Here is a 20,214-nt window from a genome sequence, read left to right on the forward strand (position 1 = left end):
TAACAAAATGTGGAAAAATTAAAGGGGTCTGAATACTTTCCGAATGCACTGTATATCCCCTAACCCTAACTTCCACTAAACCTAACTTCAAAGGTTTCTCCAACCAGTCCATCCCATGATGCACACTTCTCTTCCCTACATCAAACGCTCTGGCTGCAAAACATTTATGTGGCTGTAAAATAGGATTTTTGGTCCGTGCCCAAACTGTTTGACATCTGTGCTCAATCTTTACTATGGCGTGTAATGGATTCTCACAGAACCTTTGTTCTCTCTGAAGAAGGGAGGTAAGGGGAGAGGGGGAGCCAGGTAGGGGTCCTCAGGTACCATGATGGACCATGGGACTCCTGAAAAACATCAGGGGACGACTGGGCGAGACTGAGGGTTGGCTACTGTAAAACCAGGATCAGAGGGCAAAGCTTAGATCATGGTAGACTGTATGAAACAGGATACTGCTCATACAGAGGCTAACCGTTGAGGAAACAGGGCATCCACAAACGTATCGAGTTATACATAGAACACACACAAGCTTTGGGCCAGCCAGCACATCTTAGATGTTGATACAGAGCATCAGCATCAGCAAGCTCGGGGCTAGCTGGTAAACCTTTGGCCCTATGTTTAGCACTGGCTAGAACATAGTACCTGGTACAGAAACATTTAGGTGCATTCAGCATACTCAAGTTTGAGATTTAATTACAAGCTTCACGTGTAAGCTCAGGGTACACCGGGGCTCCTTCAGATGCAGGTGCACACATAAACTTGGGGTCTCCTGGCAGCCCTTCTCACCAAAGGGCACTCGTCACTTGGGTGGTTGTTGGTCAGCAAACAGCCTCTGAACTACACTGTCCTGTAGTCTGAAATATCCTCAGTTAGGCCTCAGCTGGTTCGGTGTGTGTGCAATGTAATCTGTTATATAGCCTTCCTTAACCTTTCTGAACTCATTGATGTGGTAAATCACCTGTGTTCCCATAGAAGGGTTTGTCATGAAGCAGCTGAAAACCTGATCTCTGAACTTTTCCTTACCTGTACCCTTCCAACCCTTCCAGCGATGTAGGAGTGAAGTTATGTTAAAAATGTTGTGACTGCCTATCACTGATCTTCCCTACACATCTGATGGATGATACTGGAGCTATCTTTTATGCTCCACATGGGGCCTAAATGTCAATGTTTTCCCTCTTCGATCCATTTCCTCCCAGGAGAGAGGACTGTTATGACACAATGCCCTGTGGTGGTTAGTAAACAGAGCTAGATAATATATTTATTGTTCCATTTCTGGACAAGTTAATTGCAGCTGTATACAAAGCTAACATACACATAATTAAACAGATACACAGGAAATGGACAACACATCAATATACATAAGATTATATGGCACACCTTCACAGCTGGTAGTAAGAAGAGTCCTCCCCTTGATGCAGTATACATCAACTTCCCCAACAGATGTGTGATCGAGGTTGGAGCCATAACAGGAGCCGTAGCTAATCCTCCTCTGATGGAGGCCCAGATCACCTCAGGGAGATGTGCAGGCCTACAGCCAGAACCAGAGCCCCTGAGAGATCTTCCACCTGGCCCACCTCCTCCTAATCAAAGACCCCAGCAGGTGTGCACGTGTGTCAGCCTCTGGGATCTTCGACCTCCACTGGGCTGGTCCCTGGTGTGGAGGTTACAGCTGGAGGGGCTTCAGGTCTGGCTGAGCCTGAGTGTATAGGGCCTACATCAGAGAGATGTTATGTAGTAGAATATAGTGTATTGGATGGAGAATCATCCCTCTGATTTTAAAACCACCACTACATCTAGATTCTAAAGCATGTTTGGAGTTGCAGTGGTGATGGAATGAATTCCAATTAGAAGCAATCATATTATTCTGGATTGCACTTTAGATAATTGCAGCCAGGGAATGCTGTCTGTGGTTCAGGCTAGATGAAAGCACTTGTGTTTAGATGATGATTCATTTTAAGTGTGAGTGACTCAGTGCCGGTGGGAAAGTTCGCAATGTGCATCATGTCACTTACTCTTGCACCTTTGAACCAGGATAGTCACACTAGATCTCACATACAGATGTAGGATCTTAATTTGAGCCAGTTTGCTACAGCAGCAAAATAATCATGCAGCAACAGGAAATGTGAAATATAATGTGGATTATAATAAATTGACATTTTTGTAGGGTTTGATACATTTTTCGTAAGGGAAAATGAAGTCTGAAATGTATATGCGGAAATTACACATTTCAGGAGCCTTTTTAAACCTCAAATACACTACAAGTTTTTCATTTCTACAAGTCATCCTGCAACAGGGTGATTCAATTAAGATCCTACATCTGTATAGGAATCTCGCTAATTCAGGTCCTCTAGGGGGTTGTAACTGTGAGGGCTGTATCTGCTACAGCCCAGGGTGATATTGTGGTGCGATTACATTTTTCTTGGCTGAGCTCCAGCTTGCACTGACCAATGCAATTTACCGTGGCTCTGACTGACCAATGGCTACATGTTGATGTACAACACCCACATCAACGTTGATAGCAGTAGACAAGGTAATGATTCTTTTAGGTTTGGTCATTGTTTTTGTATTTTCAGTCAATGGACGACTTCTTTTTCTCTGTAACATCAGTACACTGCCATTATGTACAGTGCCTTCAGAAAGTATTCATACCCCTTGACTTACTCCACATTTTGTTGTGTGACAGCCTGAATTCAAAGTCGATTAAATATATATGATTTCCCACCCATCGACACACAACACCCCATAATGACAAGGTGAAAACATGTTTTTAGAAATGTTTGTAATTGTATTTAAAATTAAATACACAAATATCTCATTGACATAAGTAGTATTCACACCCCTGAGTCAATACATGTTAGAATCAGCTTTGGCAGCGATTATAGCTATCTGGGTAAATCTCTAAGAGTGTTGCACATCTGGATTATTATTATTAATTTTTTATTGTCAAGTTGGTTGTTAGCCATTGCGAGACAGACATTTTCAAGTCTTGCCAGAAAAATTATATGTCGTCTTGGTAAGCAACACTTGCCATAACAAAGGGGTTAATTACTTAATGACTCAAGACATTTCAGCTTTTCATTTTTTATTAATTTGTAAACCATTCTAAAAACATAATTCCACTTTGACATTATGGGGTATTGTGTGTAGGCCAGTGACACATAATCTCAATTTAATCAAATTAAAATTCAGGCTGTAACACAACAAAATGTGGAAAACGTCAAGGGGTGTGAATACTTTCTGAAGGGACTGTATATCTGGTTGGTCTGTTTACTGTTCCATCTGTCTAGCATTCAATTTATGCCAAGACGTTCCCTTGAGTTACAACAAATAATTTCCTATAAATAGCATACTATTTCAAAGTACTCTGACTGTACCAATTAGAAGGCACAGTACTAATTGGTACTGTGCCTTCTATGCTTTCCCTGATAACTGAAAGAGCATTCTGTCCTTTTCATTTGAAACTAAAGACGCCACTTGGTCTGTTGTTCTCATGAACCATCCCACAAGGAAATGGATAAAGGAAATGTTGAAAAGATTGTAAAAGCTTTTTTTGTTTATTTTGTGGAACAAGTAACACCCAGATATTTCCTCACTGTTATTTGCTGACCGTACTGTGGAAAACATTATATACACCAGGGACCAAGGTGATTTATAGCTATGTTTTCACATGTTGCAAGATGGTGAAAAACTGTGCAAACCAAACACGTGCCAATGCATTATAAGGCTCCTTTTTGCACTATAGCCTAATACTGTACCTAAACAAACAGAGTAATCCTTGACACAGCACAATAACAAGGAAGGGTTATTCACTTGTGTAGTGTATTTTACATCATTTAGCAGATATTCTTATCCATAACAACTAGAGTTAAGTGCCTTGCTCAAGGACACATTTTTCACCAAGTCAGCTCTGGGATTCAAACCAGCAACCTTTCAGTTACTGGCCCAACACGCTTAACCACTAGGCTACCAGCCGCCCCTTTTCACCTAAAGAACTACATTGTTAATTATACTAATGCATATTATAGTTAATAGTAATATTGGTATGTGCAGGTTGTGATACCGTAGTCAAGGTCAAGTGGCATTATTGGAATGCATATATCAATTCATTCTGTTATTAAACATGACGCTAAACAGCATGGTTGCATCTTGCCTCGTGAATATACCACAAGACGGTAGCACTTTTTCAGTGAGTAAATACTCTTTATTTGCAGTATTTTGGTACTTTGGGACTACTATTTATACTTGTCCTTCTTGATGACCTCTAGTCGGGTTGGTTGGTTGTTTAGCAACAAAACCGACACGTGCGCAACTATGGGGCAAAACAGACATGGTTGGCTTAGATAGTTGACAACATCTAAACTACATTTAGTCTCCAAATGTTTATTGAAAACCTAAATACATTTTCACAATGAGCACTTGTTGTCTCTCAAATACATCGTTACAGTTGTTGGTTAGCTAGCTAGCACATTAGTAAAAACACCTCAAAACAAAATGCTATCAAGAACAATTTAAACTAGCTGAAAACAAGAGTCCCCCCACGGCAGCTTCTTGTCATTGTTGCTAGCTATCTGACAGTTCAGAATCAACAAAGCACAGCTTCCGGCCCCATCGGTGCGGGCACATCATTTTCGTGATGTTGTCAGACAACCCGTCTATAGAAATACGTTTGAAATGTTTTAGAATGTGTCTATTTATCTAATGAACACAAACCTGGATTGTTGTCAACACCCACACTACGCTGAAGCAGTATTTCTAGTCAGGCTTGCTTACTAGTCAGTAAAGGCTGTGGTGGTGATTGGTACTCTCCACTCTCCACCACCTCTCTACTAGGTAATAGCTGTGTGTAATAGGATCAGCTACCGGGCCACAGGGTGCTACTAAAGCCTCGATAAACAGCAGGCCTTTCAGCCATTTAGTAAAAGATCCATTAACACTCTGACCCCCTCTCTCGGAACTCATCTCTCCACGAATGGAGGGATGAGGGAGGGATGGAGCAAGGAAGGGCGGGGAGTATACAGGTGGAGAGTGCTGTATGGGCATGTATTCATTCCATCACCAACCCCCTGAGTGTTGGATCTCTGGATCTCTGTGTAAGTGCCTCTTCTAATAATCAATAACAACCACAGAGGTGTGTGTGTGTGTGTGTGTGTGTGTGTGTGTGTGTGTGTGTGTGTGTGTGTGTGTGTGTGTGTGTGTGTGTGTGTGTGTGTGTGTGTGTGTGTGTGTGTGTGTGTGTGTGTGTGTGTGTGTGTGTGTGTGTGTGTGTGTGTGTGTGTGTGCGCATGCGCATGTGTGTGTGCGTGCGTGTCAAACAGCCAAGCTTTCTCTATCCTCTCATCTGATTCTGTGTAAATCAGCTCCACTCAATCTCTGTCCACTCCAGTTTTCACCTATCTCTCTGAATGGCACAATGACCACACACTCAGCTGAGTGTTTACTTATATGCTACAGCATCAGGACATCAATGGTGAGGTGAGGGAGGGAGTACTGACTATCTGTGAAAACAAACAGAACAAGACAGACAAGAGAGAGGACGACGAAACAGAAGAGAGAGAGGGTGAAGGGGTGGGGATGTGACTGACTGACTCTCTCACGGAAGGAAAGCTCAGTGCCTTTAAAGTCGATTGGTGTACATTGGCGCGTATTCATGGATGCCAAGGGAAGCCAGGCTACCAAGAACGAAAAGGAAAAAACATCAGATAATGTATCTTTCGTCTCTCTGTGTTTCATAATTTTCCTTCAATTCACAAGAGGCTGAATGTATTTCACCGGAGAAAGCATCAGAGAGAGTGAAACAGCACCCCTCTGTCTTAGTATGTGTAGGCCATCTATCTAATGCTGTCTGGTCAAAAATAGTATGATATTGTTGCCGCCCGTAGCAAGGGAAGCCAGCGAGCATTTTGCCTCCCTTGATAAAAAAAAAGTATAAAATAATAGCCAATCAGCGTTGAGCTAAACTGGGCGAGGTCAACTGTGAATGGTCCTGGTGCACCAAAAGAAGTGTCAAGGGAAGCCCGTTTGGATTTGGCTTCACACCAATCACATCACATCAAAAGCCAAACATTGACAGAAAAAAACTTGAATTGTTGCATCTCATGTGTTGTTTGCTAGCCTCCAGTGGCTAGCTAGCTAGCTAAACATGGCCCTTTCCTAAATTAGCCATGGATGGAGATAGGGATTGGGACTTGTGGTTTTACTTCATTCTCCGTACTGGCCAATGATTATAACGCCGATTCTGATCCAACCAAAAATGCATACATTGTGCCCCTTGCCTGAGAGGATGGAAGTTCAATATGTAGCTAGATGTAGTAGGCTAATGTTAACTAGCTAGCTGGCTCATTGTTGCCCATGAAAGGAAGTTAGGCTAGCGAGCAAGCATTTTAGCCAGGTAGCCTAGGACAACACAAACTAAAAGTGTGTACTGTATTACAGTCATAGACCGTTTCGGCAACATGAAAGAGAGGAGGATGGCATTGGCATTTCTTTACAAGTACGGTGAGTCAACATGTTTTTTCTACTTGCACGCACACACACACACACACATACACATACATGCATGCACGCACGCACACATAAATAAGTACCATGGACAGCCACATCATATTTAGCTTACGTTGATTGGAGTTAATTGTTTTTGCAATCTTTTAATTGTCACTGTATTAGACTAATCATAGGTGACTTGATGATGTTGAAATGTTAAAGTTGAAATGGTGCTGGAATAGTGGAGGCAGCTTCTATTTTCTTTGCGACTTGTGGTAGCCTAACTCTCTGTTGTTCTAAACCAATAGTTGTTTAGTAGTCCGAAAATGTCAGAAATATTAACTTGCTTGACCATGCTGTAGGTCATGTGACTGTTTGTTACATGCAATAGGCTTTATGGACTTCACCAGACATAGGTTGCTCTCCAGTTTTGTAATGAAACAAAGGTGTGGTTGAATTTATTCTGCCACTGTGTCTTCTTATTGTCTTGGCCTTAGGCCTATATATCACAGTGTCAAGGCATATGAACTAACAGGTTGTAGAGCAAACAATGCAATTATCACAACACATAGGTTGTAATATGGCATTTTCTTCTGGCATGGCTTCCCCAGTGATTTTACCCACGCACAGCTACTGTTGGTGTACATGTTTTAGTATGCTACTTTCTGCATCATTAACCTTCATGTATCATATTCTAACTTTCTTCACTGATGCTGAAACTATTCATCTTTCCTGTTGGTTCTCTTTTTTGAACCTATAAGTACAGTGGGGAGAACAAGTATTTGATACACTGGCGATTTTGCAGGTTTTCCTACTTACAAAGCATGTAGAGGTCTGTAATTTTTATCATAGGTACACTTCAACTGTGAGAGACGGAATCTAAAACAAAAATCCAGAAAATCACATTGTATGATTTTTAAGTAATTCATTTGCATTTTATTGCATGACATAAGTATTTCATCACCTACCAACCAGTAAGAATTCCGGCTCTCACAGACCTGTTAGTATTTCTTTAAGAAGCCCTCCTGTTCTCCACTCATTACCTGTAATAACTGCACCTGTTTGAACTCGTTATCTGTATAAAAGACACCTGTCCACACACTCAATCAAAAAGACTCCAACCTCTCCACAATGGCCAAGACCAGAGAGCTGTGTAAGGACATCAGGGATAAAATTGTAGACCTGCACAAGGCTGGGATGGTCTACAGGACAATAGGCAAGCAGCTTGGTGAGAAGGCAACAACTGTTGGTGCAATTATTAGAAAATGGAAGAAGTTCAAGATGACGGTCAATCACCCTCGGTCTGGGGCTCCATGCAAGATCTCACTTCGTGGGGCATCAATGATCATGAGGAAGGTGAGGGATCAGCCCAGAACTACACGGCAGGACCTGGTCAATGACCTGAAGAGAGCTGGGACCACAGTCTCAAAGAAAACCATTAGTAACACACTACACCATTATGGATTAAAATCCTGCAGCGCACGCAAGGTCCCCCTGCTCAAGACAGCGCATGTCCAGGCCCGTCTGAAGTTTGCCAATGACCATCTGGATGATCCAGAGGAGGAATGGGAGAAGGTCATGTGGTCTGATGAGACAAAAATAGAGCTTTTTGGTCTAAACTCCACTCGCCGTGTTTGGAGGAAGAAGAAGGATGAGTACAACCCCAAGAACACCATCCCAACCGTGAAGCATGGAGGTGGAAACATCATTCTTTGGGGATGCTTTTCTGCAAAGGGGACAGGACGACTGCACCGTATTGAGGGGAGGATGGATGGGGCCATGTATCGCGAGATCTTGGCCAACAACCTCCTTCCCTCAGTAAGAGCATTGAAGATGGGTCGTGGCTGGGTCTTCCAGCATGACAACGACCCGAAACACACAGCCAGGGCAACTAAGGAGTGGCTCCGTAAGAAGCATCTCAAGGTCCTTGAGTGGCCTAGCCAGTCTCCAGACCTGAACCCAATAGAAAATCTTTGGAGGGAGCTGAAAGTCTGTATTGCCCAGCGACAGCCCCGAAACCTGAAGGATCTGGAGAAGGTCTGTATGGAGGAGTGGGCCAAAATCTCTGCTGCAGTGTGTGCAAACCTGGTCAAGACCTACAGGAAACGTATGATCTCTGTAATTGCAAAGAAAGGTTTCTGTACCAAATATTAAGTTCTGCTTTTCTGATATATCAAATACTTATGTCATGCAATAAAATGCAAATGAATTACTTAAAAATCATACAATGTGATTTTCTGGATTTTTGTTTTAGATTCTGTCTCTCACAGTTGAAGTGTACCTATGATAAAAATTACAGACCTCTACATGCTTTGTAAGTAGGAAAACCTGCAAAATCGGCAGTATATCAAATACTTGTTCTCCCCACTGTATATGGGAATGGCAGCTCACTCAGATATCATTGGTGTTTTGAGGATTCCCTATCACGTGACTGAGTGGAGTTTCTATGTCATAACCAGCTTCACTCCATTCCTTATCAGCCCAGTGGATGATATCATACTGATAATTATCATAACAGATCAGATCTCTGTGTTGGAGGAAGTCCATCTGAGACAGCAGAATGGCAGGCTCGACAACAACAGATAAACACTCATTCAGCTTTAATTGTCATGATCAGGGGCCTCCCGAGTGGCGCAGCAGTCTAAGGCACTGCATCGCAATGCTTGTGATGTCACCACAGACCTGAGTTCAATCCCAGGCTGTGTCACAACCTGGAGTTAGGGGAGGGTTTGGCCAGGGGGGCTTTACTTGGCTCATCATGCTCTAGCGACTCCTTGTGGAGGGCCGGGCACCTGCAGGCTGACTACCGTCGTCAGTTGAACGGTGTTTACTCCTACACGTTGATGCTTCTGGGTTAAGCGGGTGGGTGTTAAGAAGCGCGGTTTGGCGGGTCATGTTTCGGAGGACGCATGACTCGACTGTCAGCTCTCCCAAGCCCCTTGGGGAGTTGCAGCAATGAGACAAGATTGAAAAAGTATATTATTTTTTAAATTATTTTTTTCAAATGTCATGATTGGCATGCTGTGTAGAGAGTGGCGCCGGAGAAGATGGCTGATGTTTTACAGCCCTCTAATCAATTGTAATATTATGTGTGTTTTTTCGCATTATTTGTAATTTATTCTGTACATAATGTTTCTGCCATCGTCTCTTATAACCTAAAAGAGCTTCTGGATATCAGGACAGCGATTACTCACCTCGTATTGGACGTAGATTTTTTCTTCAACAGACACCCGACAAAGCCCAAATCCCCGTCATTCGCAGGAGAAAGACTCTGCACTGGTACCCCCCCTGTATATAGCCTCCCTACTGTTATTTTATTTTACCTATGCTCTTTTTTTGTCAACACTTTTTTGTTGTTGTTATTTTATTTTACTTTTTTATTTAAAAATAAATGCATTGTTGGTTAAGGGCTGTAAGTAAGCATTTCACGGTAATGTACCTGTTGTATTCGGCGCATGTGGCAAATAAAATTGGATTTGATTTGATTTGATTGGTTAGACAGATACATCATCAGTACCATCAGGTGTGTGTGTGTGTGTGTGTGTGTGTGTGTGTGTGTGTGTGTGTGTGTGTGTGTGTGTGTGTGTGTGTGTGTGTGTGCTATCTGAAAGCCAGGTGTATATAGAGTAGAAATCAGAAATCAGCCTTGGCTCAGGGCTGAATGGCTTTAACCCAACAGGTGTTAGACTGCCTCATTGGTCTCAGGGGCAGACAAACTGGATTAATCTACAATAAGCTTGTACACAACAGTATCTCTACACCTGTTGTATTCAGCGCATGTGGCAAATAAAATTTGATTTGATTTGAACTATGTCACAACAGCTTGGTCAGTTCAGCACCTTGGCAACTGGTCTGTGGCTTGTGTTTGACCTGAGTATTGCTGTGAGGAGGAGAGAAGAGACAGATGCTGTTTCTGTCCCTTTCATACTGAATGTTCTATTCTATTCGTTTCTGCAGCCGGTGATGATGATGATGATGATGATGATGATAATGATGATGATGACTGAATGTAAACATCCTGTTGCACCTGAGCTCTGCTGTCTCTCTGTGAGGATGGAGGGTTGGAGAGACAGGTGGTCTCCCTGGATACTGAATATACAGTGCAGTACAGTATGTAAACATCCCCATACGCCTGATCTCTGGCAGCTGTCTGGGGTCTGTTCAGAAGGATGCAACGTTACACAACGTTTAGCTGTAATGCTGTGAGGAGGTTGAGCAGACAGATGGTGTTGTCTCTTGATGCTCAATATTCTGTTCTACAGCCCAACAATGATGGTGACTGAATGTACAAGATTTAAACATCCTCCTGCACCTGAGCTCTGTACTCTTCCAAGAAGTCTGACAGTATTCTTCAGAAGAGTAAAAACAGGCCCACTGTCTTACTCTCCATGTGGGATCTCACACTCAGTGTCTCTGGACCGCATCAGCTCAAGTCATGAGTGTAGCCATATTTAATTATTTAGCGATATGACATTTTAGGATTCCTGTTTTATGAGTATATTTTATTGCTGTCATGAGTTTTTCAGTGGGCGGTTGACTGTTCACCCACCTTCACATTATAGTATCTACGTATTATAACCATATAGCGATTCTAAATGTAAACAGACATATTTCACTGACTGTTCACATTTGCAGTATTGCAGTATCTTGTCAAAGCAGTCAATGATTGTAAACAGATCGCCATACATACATATGGCCATATTTCCACTGTTCACCCAAACAGAATAACAGTATTATAATAGTCTCTAATGTAAACAGACATACACATATTTATGGCCGTGCTGTATATTTACGTATGTATGGCTGGCCATATTTCTACTCCTGCTGTCTTATCCAGTAGTTTCCATGCCGACGTTAGTACACAGTGTGTTAAGTTACATAAAAGCAGACGTAAATATGAATAGCAGGATTGGGTTGACTAGACCGGACCAGCTGGCCGTAGGTGAGAGGGGGGCCTAAAGTACAGTTGTGACAGAACACTTTAGAGGCCCCATCTCTGGACAGAGTGCAAGAAATGCAGTCTCTCTAACCTTTATTTTCTTACAGTATACCTGGTCTTATGTCACAGATTTTCATGTTCACATGGCATACCCAACAAACTCCTGACAGAAGACAAGACTGTACAGCAGGATTCTCCAACCCTGTTCCTGGAAAGCTACAATACCCTCCTGTAGGTTTCCGTGAGAACTCCAGTAGCAACTAACCTGATTAATCGTATCAACCAGCTAATTCTTAGAATCATGTGCGCTAGATTAGGGTTCGAGCGAAAACCTACAGGATGGTAGCTCTCCAGGAACAGGGTTGGAGAGCCCTGGTCTATAGTATGGGGGGAATTCCGACCCGAGTTAAGCGCTCGTGAATGGAATGCACCTTTCTCTCTACACGGTATTTCTCTCTACATGGTATTCTGACTTTGAACTTAAGCATGAGAATAGCATGCTATTCACCCGCTATTCGTTGGGGGTGGAGATAAAAAAAACTTAAGGTGGGGTGGAGATGTGTCTACAGATACACCGTATTCTGACCTTGACTTAATTCCCTCATAATTCCGCCACCTTTACATGCAATGAAACGATGAATAAGGTCGAGCAACCTGCCGGTTCCAAGTGGAACAACATAGTGAGAAATACACATACAGACAATAGTCTAAATGTGGGCTGATTATGATCAGTGACAATGAGGAGATTCTGGATCTATCTCCCAAGGGGGGACGAGTAAATGGCGTTTCCATGGTTTTGGTAGAACTGTTACATAATCCATGCCCGCTATGACACTCTCAACTGCGGTATCGTCAAAACTGTACGTTTCAATAAAGTTGCATCCATCTTCATCAATGGAACATGTGTCTAGCCGCGTGATAGGTTTCTGAGGTCTAAAGACGTGTCCTTGTGATAGGTTTCTGAGGTCTAAAGACGTGTCCTTCCTTTCAGAATATGTTTTTCTTGTTCTACCTCTTTGAGAGAAGCAGGCTTGGACAGCATACATACTGTAGACCCATCCTCCAGCCTCTAGTGTTGGCACCTTGCCACCAGGCAGCTGATAATGACCTATATGAATAGAAGTGCCACTCCCAGAAATGTCTGCGTGATGGTACTATTCTTTTTCTCCAGATGCCTGTGTAAATCCTGTTTTCCAATTGACGATAATGGAAGCGTAACTAACATGACCTGAAGTATCTGTAACTATGACCTATTGTCACTTCCTCATTCAAAACACACAAACACACACACGCACCTGTTTGCTCTTTAGACACATCGGCCAAGCATGTGTTTTTTCTTTAACTTTGCACTTTCTCCTGCAGTGTTCCCCTTTAGCTGTGATCTTCCATACAACAACATGGACACGGATGTTAACCAGCACTCACTGTCACGACAGAATGTCAAGTGGTTCTCATTGAGGGAGGAGGATGGTGAGGAGAGAGGTAGGAGAGGGGAGGAGAGACAATACAGAGAGGTCCTCCTGCCCCTGGTTCTGGGGTATTATTAGCCTACTGACGCAGGTGCCTTTCCCACGTCACTCTGACCTGTCAGTTGTACCAAGCATCAAGCCCACCACTGACTGACCAGGAGAGGCTGTTTAGCAGGGAAACCATGAATATTTTGACAAAAAGCTGCTCAGGTTAATGAGACCCCATGATGATCAAATAAAATAAAATAAAATTTTATTGGCCACATGCGCCGAATACAACAGGTGCAGATATTACAGTGAAATGCTTACTTACAGCCCTTAACCAACAGTGCATTTATTTTTTATAAAAAAGTAGAATAAAACAACAAAAAAGGGTTGTGAAAAAAAGAGCAGAAGTAAAATAAAATATCAGTAGGGAGGCTATATATACAGGGGGGTACCGGTGCAGAGTCAATGTGCGGGGGCACCGGCTAGTTGAGGTAGTTGAAGTAATTTGTACATGTGGGTAGAGTTAAAGTGACTATGCATAAATAATTAACAGAGTAGCAGCAGCGTAAAAAGATGGGGTGGGGGGGCAGTGCAAATAGTCTGGGTAGCCATAATTAGCTGTTCAGGAGTCTTATGGCTTGGGGGTAGAAGCTGTTGAGAAGTCTTTTGGACCTAGACTTGGCACTCCGGTACCGCTTGCCGTGTGGTAGCAGAGAGAACAGTCTATGACTAGGGTGGCTGGAGTCTTTGACAATTTTGAGGGCCTTCCTCTGACACCGCCTGGCATAGAGGTCCTGGATGGCAGGAAGCTTGGCCCCAGTGATGTACTGGGCCGTACGCACTACCCTCTGTAGTGCCTTGCGGTCGGAGGCCAAGCAGTTGCCATACCAGGCAGTGATGCAACCAGTCAGGATGCTCTCGATGGTGCAGCTGTATAATTTTTTGAGGATCTGAGGACCCATGCCAAATCTTTTCAGTCCCCTGAGGGGGAATAGGCTTTGTCGTGCCCTCTTCACGACTGTCTTGGTGTGTTTGGACCATGATAGTTCGTTGGTGATGTGGACACCAAGGAACTTGAAGCTCTCAACCTGTTCCACTACAGCCCCGTCGATGAGAATGGGGGCGTGCTCAGTCCTCTTTTTTTCCCTGTAGTCCACAATCATCTCCTTTGTCTTGGACACGTTGAGGGAGAGGTTGTTATCTAGGCACCACACGGCCAGGTCTCTGACCTCCTCCCTATAGGCTGTCTCATCGTTGTCGGTGATCAGGCCTACCACTGTTGTGTCGTCGGCAAACTTAATGATGGTGTTGGAGTCGTGCCTGGCCATGCAGTCATGGGTGAACAGGGAGTACAGGAGGGGACTGAGCACGCACCCCTGAGTGGCCCCCGTGTTGAGGATCAGTGTGGCAGATGTGTTGTTACCTACCCTTACCACCTGGGGGCGGCCCGTCAGGAAGTCCAGGATCCAGTTGCAGAGGGAGGTGTTTAGTCCCAGGATCCTTAGCTTAGTGATGAGCTTTGAGGGTACTATGGTGTTGAATGCTGAGCTGTAGTCAATGAATAGCATTCTCACGTAGGTGATGCCACCCTCTCCTCTTGTTGGCTCAACTTGGCTAGTCTCATCAGGGCCCCTCATCTTCATAAGCTTCAAGAGGGAGACTGGTAAAGGGAGCCTTCCACAAACAAGCAAAAACACGCTCACACTCTGAAACATGTCATTATAGCAGGGGCATCAAAGTGGGGTCCGCGGACTGCAGAGGGTCTGCGGCCAGATCTCACCTGGAATGCTTTTCCAACAGTCTTTAAGGAGTTCACACATATTCTGAGCACTTGTTGGCTGCTTTTCCTTCACTCTGCGGTCCGACTCATCCCAAACAATCTCAATTGGGTTGAGGTCGGGGGATTGTGGAGGTCAGGTAATCTGATGCAGCACTCCATTACTCTCTTTCTTGGTAAAATAGCCCTTACACAGCCTGGAGGTGTGTTGGGTCATTGTCCTGTTGAAAAACAAATGATTGTCCCACTAAGCCCAAACCAGATGGGATGGCGTATCGCTGCAGAATGCTGTGGTAGCCGTGCTGGTTAAGTGTGCCTTGAATTCTAAATAAATCACAGACAGTGTCACCAGCAAAGCACGCCCACTCCATAACACCTCCTCCTCCATGCTTTACGGTGGGAAATACACACTCGGAGATCATCCGTTCACCCACACCGCGTCTCACATTTTTGGAACCAAAAATCTCAAATTTGGACTCCAGACCAAAGGACAAATTTCCGCCGATCTAATGTCCATTGCTCGTGTTTCTTGGCCTTAGCAAGTCTCTTCTTCTTATTGGTGTCCTTTAGTAGTGGTTTCTTTGCAGCAATTCGACCATGAAGGCCTGATTCACACAGTCTCCTCTGAACAGTTGATGTTGAGATGTGTCTGTTACTTGAACTCTGTGAAGCATTTATTTGGGCTGCAATTTCTGAGACTGGTAACTCTAATGAACGTATCCTCTGCAGCAGAGGTAACTCTGGATCTTCCATTCCTGTGGCGGTCCTCATGAGAGCCAGTTTCATCATAGCGCTTGATGGTTTTTGCGACTGCACTTGAAAAAACGTTCAAAGTTCTTGAAATCTTCCAGATTGACTGACCTTCATGTCTTCAAGTAATGATGGACTGTCGTTTCTCTTTGCTTATTTCAGCTGTTCTTGCCATAATATAGACTTGGTCTTTTACCAAATAGGGCTATCTTCTGTATACCACCACTACCTTGTCACAACACAACTGATTGGCTCAAACTCATTAAGAAGGAAAGAAACTCCACAAATTAACTTTTCACAAGGCACATCTGTTAATTGAAATGCATTCCAGGTAACTACCTCATGAAGCTGGTTGAGAGAATGCCAAGAGTGTGCAAAGCTGTCATCAAGGCAAAGGGTGGCCATTTGAAGAATCTAAAATATACAATGTATTTTTATTTGTTTAACACTTTTTTGGTTACTACATGATTCCATATGTGTTATTTCATAGTTTTGATGTCTTCACTATTATTCTACAATGTAAAAAATTGTAAAGAAAAACCCTTGAATGAGTAGGTGTGTCCAGACATTTGACTGGTACTGTACATCACAGAAGATTGAAATATAACAAAACTATTTTATACAGAAACACCGGATTTTCTGCGGATTTTTTTAAATAATGTTTATTCATTATGAAATTATGAAAAATATTAATAATATTCCACCCATGAGGCCACTAGGTCATTTGACTGCAGGAAAGGGCTACAATGTTCCTTCTTAGGGCCCCGAGACATAGTTCATCAGGCCATGCACTGCCAAAGTCATAGTAATAGGCCTTTATCAAACTCAAGTTCTGATGAGGGGGTCCCTGATTAATTTACTATCACAAAAGGTCTCCGGATCCCAAAAGTTTGAGAACCACTGCATTATACTGTAGAGTGTGAGGTTGATGGCTGGTCAGGGCAGTTTTGAAAAGTGTGAATTACAGGTTGCCAATAAAGACATGATGGAGATATAGACTGGTTGAAATTACATTGTAACAGAAACAAATACTTTCCGCTATTTAATGGAGAAAAAAATGCAGGCTTAGAATTTACTATAACCAGAGTAAGGGCTCTTTTCAATCTGTATCACTGAAGAGATTCTGCACTATAACTTTTAAGGTAGCCTAATTTCCGATCGAGCAGACATATGCAGTGTTTACCATGAATGCAGTCTCCAGGACTGCAGGAACATTGCCTTTAATTGTCCTTGGTTGCAACCTGGTCTCAGAGCATTCCGTATTATTATGTACGTAAATCCATGAACTCCATTTTGTATGATATGTTATGTTTGGTATGGTATCACCATCTTTATCTGGACAGAAAACACATTGTTTATCATAGCACAAATGTGACAAGTGGTCCCTCAACACCCAATCTTAAGTCATGAGAACCATACACAAACATGACAAACATACCGCCCCTGTGAAGACAAACATACCGCCTCACTTGTTGAAAAACAAGCGAATAATGAATAAAGATAATACACAAACAATAGATTCCTAGAATAGGTTATACTAAAATCAAGTTTTGGTCAAAGCAGCCAACTAAAGTAATGTAGTTAACGGAAGTTCAATCACAAAGGCTGCTGTGAGTGCATCTCCTCACAGTTTCATTCAGTAGTACAACACAATTCACATTGCATTTTATCATGGGCACAGTGGGAATTTATTGCTGTGATGTTTAAATTATGTCTTACCCCCAGAGTGAGAGAGAGAGTATCACATCCAGCAGATCTCCTTGCTGAGGGTGGCATTGATCATGCACTACTTCTAAAACATAGGGAAAAGAGGACATAAAGTCAATTTCGATGCATCTACAAATTTAATGTTTACACAATATTGTATAATATTTGATGAGTTTGTGTTTTTTATGGGGAAAACATTGAGCCCACAAGTCCTTTGTGAGCTAGCTAACTTTAGCTAATGTAGCTAACTAGCCAACCAAGCTGCCTAACTAGCTAGCCCACCAGGCGATATTTAGCTAGCTAGCTAGTTAACATTAGCTCACAGTTCGTGTAGTCAGATTTTACTAAATGGTGCCATACTAGCCGACCAACTATCCTTGCAATGGTGCCGGCCTAACGTTAGCTAGTATGTCACCACGTGAAAAAGTATGACTACCTAACCGTGAGCTAATGTTAACTAGCTCTCTAGCTCACTAAATACTTGTCAATAAAAAGGTCTCAACAGTCATTATGCTAGCCTATGCTGGTTTTCATTTTACTTGTAAGGAAGGTAACGTGCGTTGTACATGTAACTACAGTCGGTGGTTATCTAGCTAATTTTCATAAGCACCTAGCTAACCACAGCTCTTGACCAAACCAAAACAGCTTGTTAGCAGCTAGCAAACAGGGCTTACCTTATCACATGGCTCCAGCGACGGCTCTCGATTACAGAGGTCACAAAATGATAAAATGCATGTGTGCTTATCGGAGTAGTGGTTACATTCCGGTACATAACACAGAACCATCCTGGCAGCTGGCTTCAGATCGACAGAGAGACCTAAGGTTAGCTAGTTTGCTACAAAGACCAGAGGGTAATTCTAGTAATTAATTTTTTTTAAACAAGAATACACACGAGAAATTCACGATATCAAACTAAAAAGGCTATAATATCTACTTGCTACGTTACTGCATAGAGAAATGTGCCTTGAGGGATGACGTCGAAGCTTGCAACAGGATGTGTAGTTCTGTATGATAGCCACATTAGCGGATAATTAGCATTTCATTTTTGGGGGTAATTACAAGCGAATATATTGATATAAGTTACCTTGTCCGAGAGAGATTTGCACTGTTATCAAAACATCACGTCAGGGTAAGGCTACACGAAACACAGACCTTATATCCCTGACACAAAAATGAATGGTGAAAAAACTATTGGAACCACTTCTGGGTTTTACCGGTAGGTTTTATGGGTATTATGACTCATACTGTGGTACTCAATAGCCCTCTCTAAAGCAGCCGGTGGGGGTTTCGAAAAGACGGAGTGTGTACTGTACGTTCGTGTTGGCGAAGTGAGAGAGCGCTGAACTTTTCGTACGGGTTAGCCAGGAACAAGACAAGAAAATTGAGAGATAGGCAGCGATGCCAGAGTCCCCTGGTGTGAACCAGGAGTATGGTGGAAGTAACTTTAGACAAAGATTCGGTTGGAGAGCCTCGTAAATGGGGTCCCTTGAGAAAGCAAGAACAAGATGTATGTCAGGAGAAATGCAGTATTATCATAAGGAGACGTATACCTGGAATACGGAGGAGGAATGGAGGGAAAAAGAGAGGCAGAGGAGGTCTAAGAGAGAGAGGGAGGAAGATTGTGAGCTTGAGTCGGTTAAAAATGGCGGGAAAAAGGGAGAAGGTTTGTTAAAGAAGAATGGTAGAAAATGTAAGCAGAGTGAGCTGAAGACAGGAGGAGAAATGGAAGTGAATGATTGTGAAGTATCGGAGGTGGTAGGTGTGGTGAAGTACTCAGAGCCCGAGGTTTGCACCGAGGGTCAGGATAAAGATGAATCTGTGACAGTAGAAGTGAGGTTTTTGGAAAAAGTGGACCCTTGGCTGATCCATTTGTGGTTTCAGGGTGGGTGAAAAAATAGTTGAGTATAGTGGAATCGCTGCGGGTAACCAGAAGAGGTGTAGTGATATTTGTTTGTGTTTCTGCTGGTCAGAGGGAGAAGGCGCTCAGAGTTAAACAAATGGGGGCAAGAAATGTGAATATTTTGCTCTCAAGAAAAGGGCGCCATTGAAAGGAGTGATTACTCGGGTAGCAGTAAATGTAAAAGTTGACCAACTGAAGGGGAAGATTCCCGGTGTTTGTGATGCTTGTCGTTTGGTGCGACACAAACAGGGTGGCGAGAGTGGGGAAACAGAAGAGTCATTGTCTGTTCTTTTGAGTTTTTAAGTTGAGTCTTTGCCCGACAAAGTGAAGTTAGGATATATAAGTTATCCTGTACGAGCTTATGTGCCGAATACATTACGGTGTTACAGGTGTCAAAATTATGGGCATGTGGCAGCAGCGTGTAGGAGGGAGGTTCCAAGGTGTGAGAAGTGTGGAGAAGGGCATGAGACAAAGGAATGTGTAGCATTGGGGAAAGTAGTGGTATGTGCTAATTGTAGGGGTGCCCATGGGGCTGGGGATCAGAAATGTCCCGTGCGAGAGAGGCAGGTTGAGGTTTCCAGGGTAAGAGTAGTGCAGAAGTTGTCATATGCTGAGGCAGTGAAGAAAGTAGAGGAAGATGGGTCAAGGGGGAGGAGTGGTGAGAGTAGTAGATCTATACCAGTACAGAGAGATAGGCCAACAAGTGATATATGTTTCAGTAAGATTGGATTTTTAGCATTTATATTAATGGTTATTAATTGTACTGCAGGGATGGAACGTAAGCCGAAGAAATTTGAGGATGTGGTGACAGCTGCAGAGAGGTATTTGGGTGTGCGAGACTTGACATCAGAAGAGTTACAGGGTGTGCTAAGTGGTGATGTCCCATCCTTTCAGGTTGAGGGCATGAGGTAGGAATACATAGATTTAAATAGTGGAGTAGGGTAGTGTTAATTGTATTATTATTTTTTTTATTAAGCAAAATATAAGGGAGTTGTACTCCAGTCTAGTAGGTGGCGGTAATGCAACATATTGGATGCCAACCACCGTTAAACCTCATCGAAGAAGAAGAAGAAGCCCTCTCTAATAGAGTACCACAGCATGAGTCATAATTCCCATAAAACCTAACACTTCAAATAAGGTCTGTGTTTCGTGTAGGTTTACCCTGGCGTGACGTTTTGATAACCGTGTAAATCTCTCTAGGACAAGG

The sequence above is a fragment of the Coregonus lavaretus genome (assembly GCF_964263955.1).
Source record: "Coregonus lavaretus genome assembly, chromosome: 7".
Taxonomy (NCBI): Eukaryota; Metazoa; Chordata; class Actinopteri; order Salmoniformes; family Salmonidae; genus Coregonus; species Coregonus lavaretus.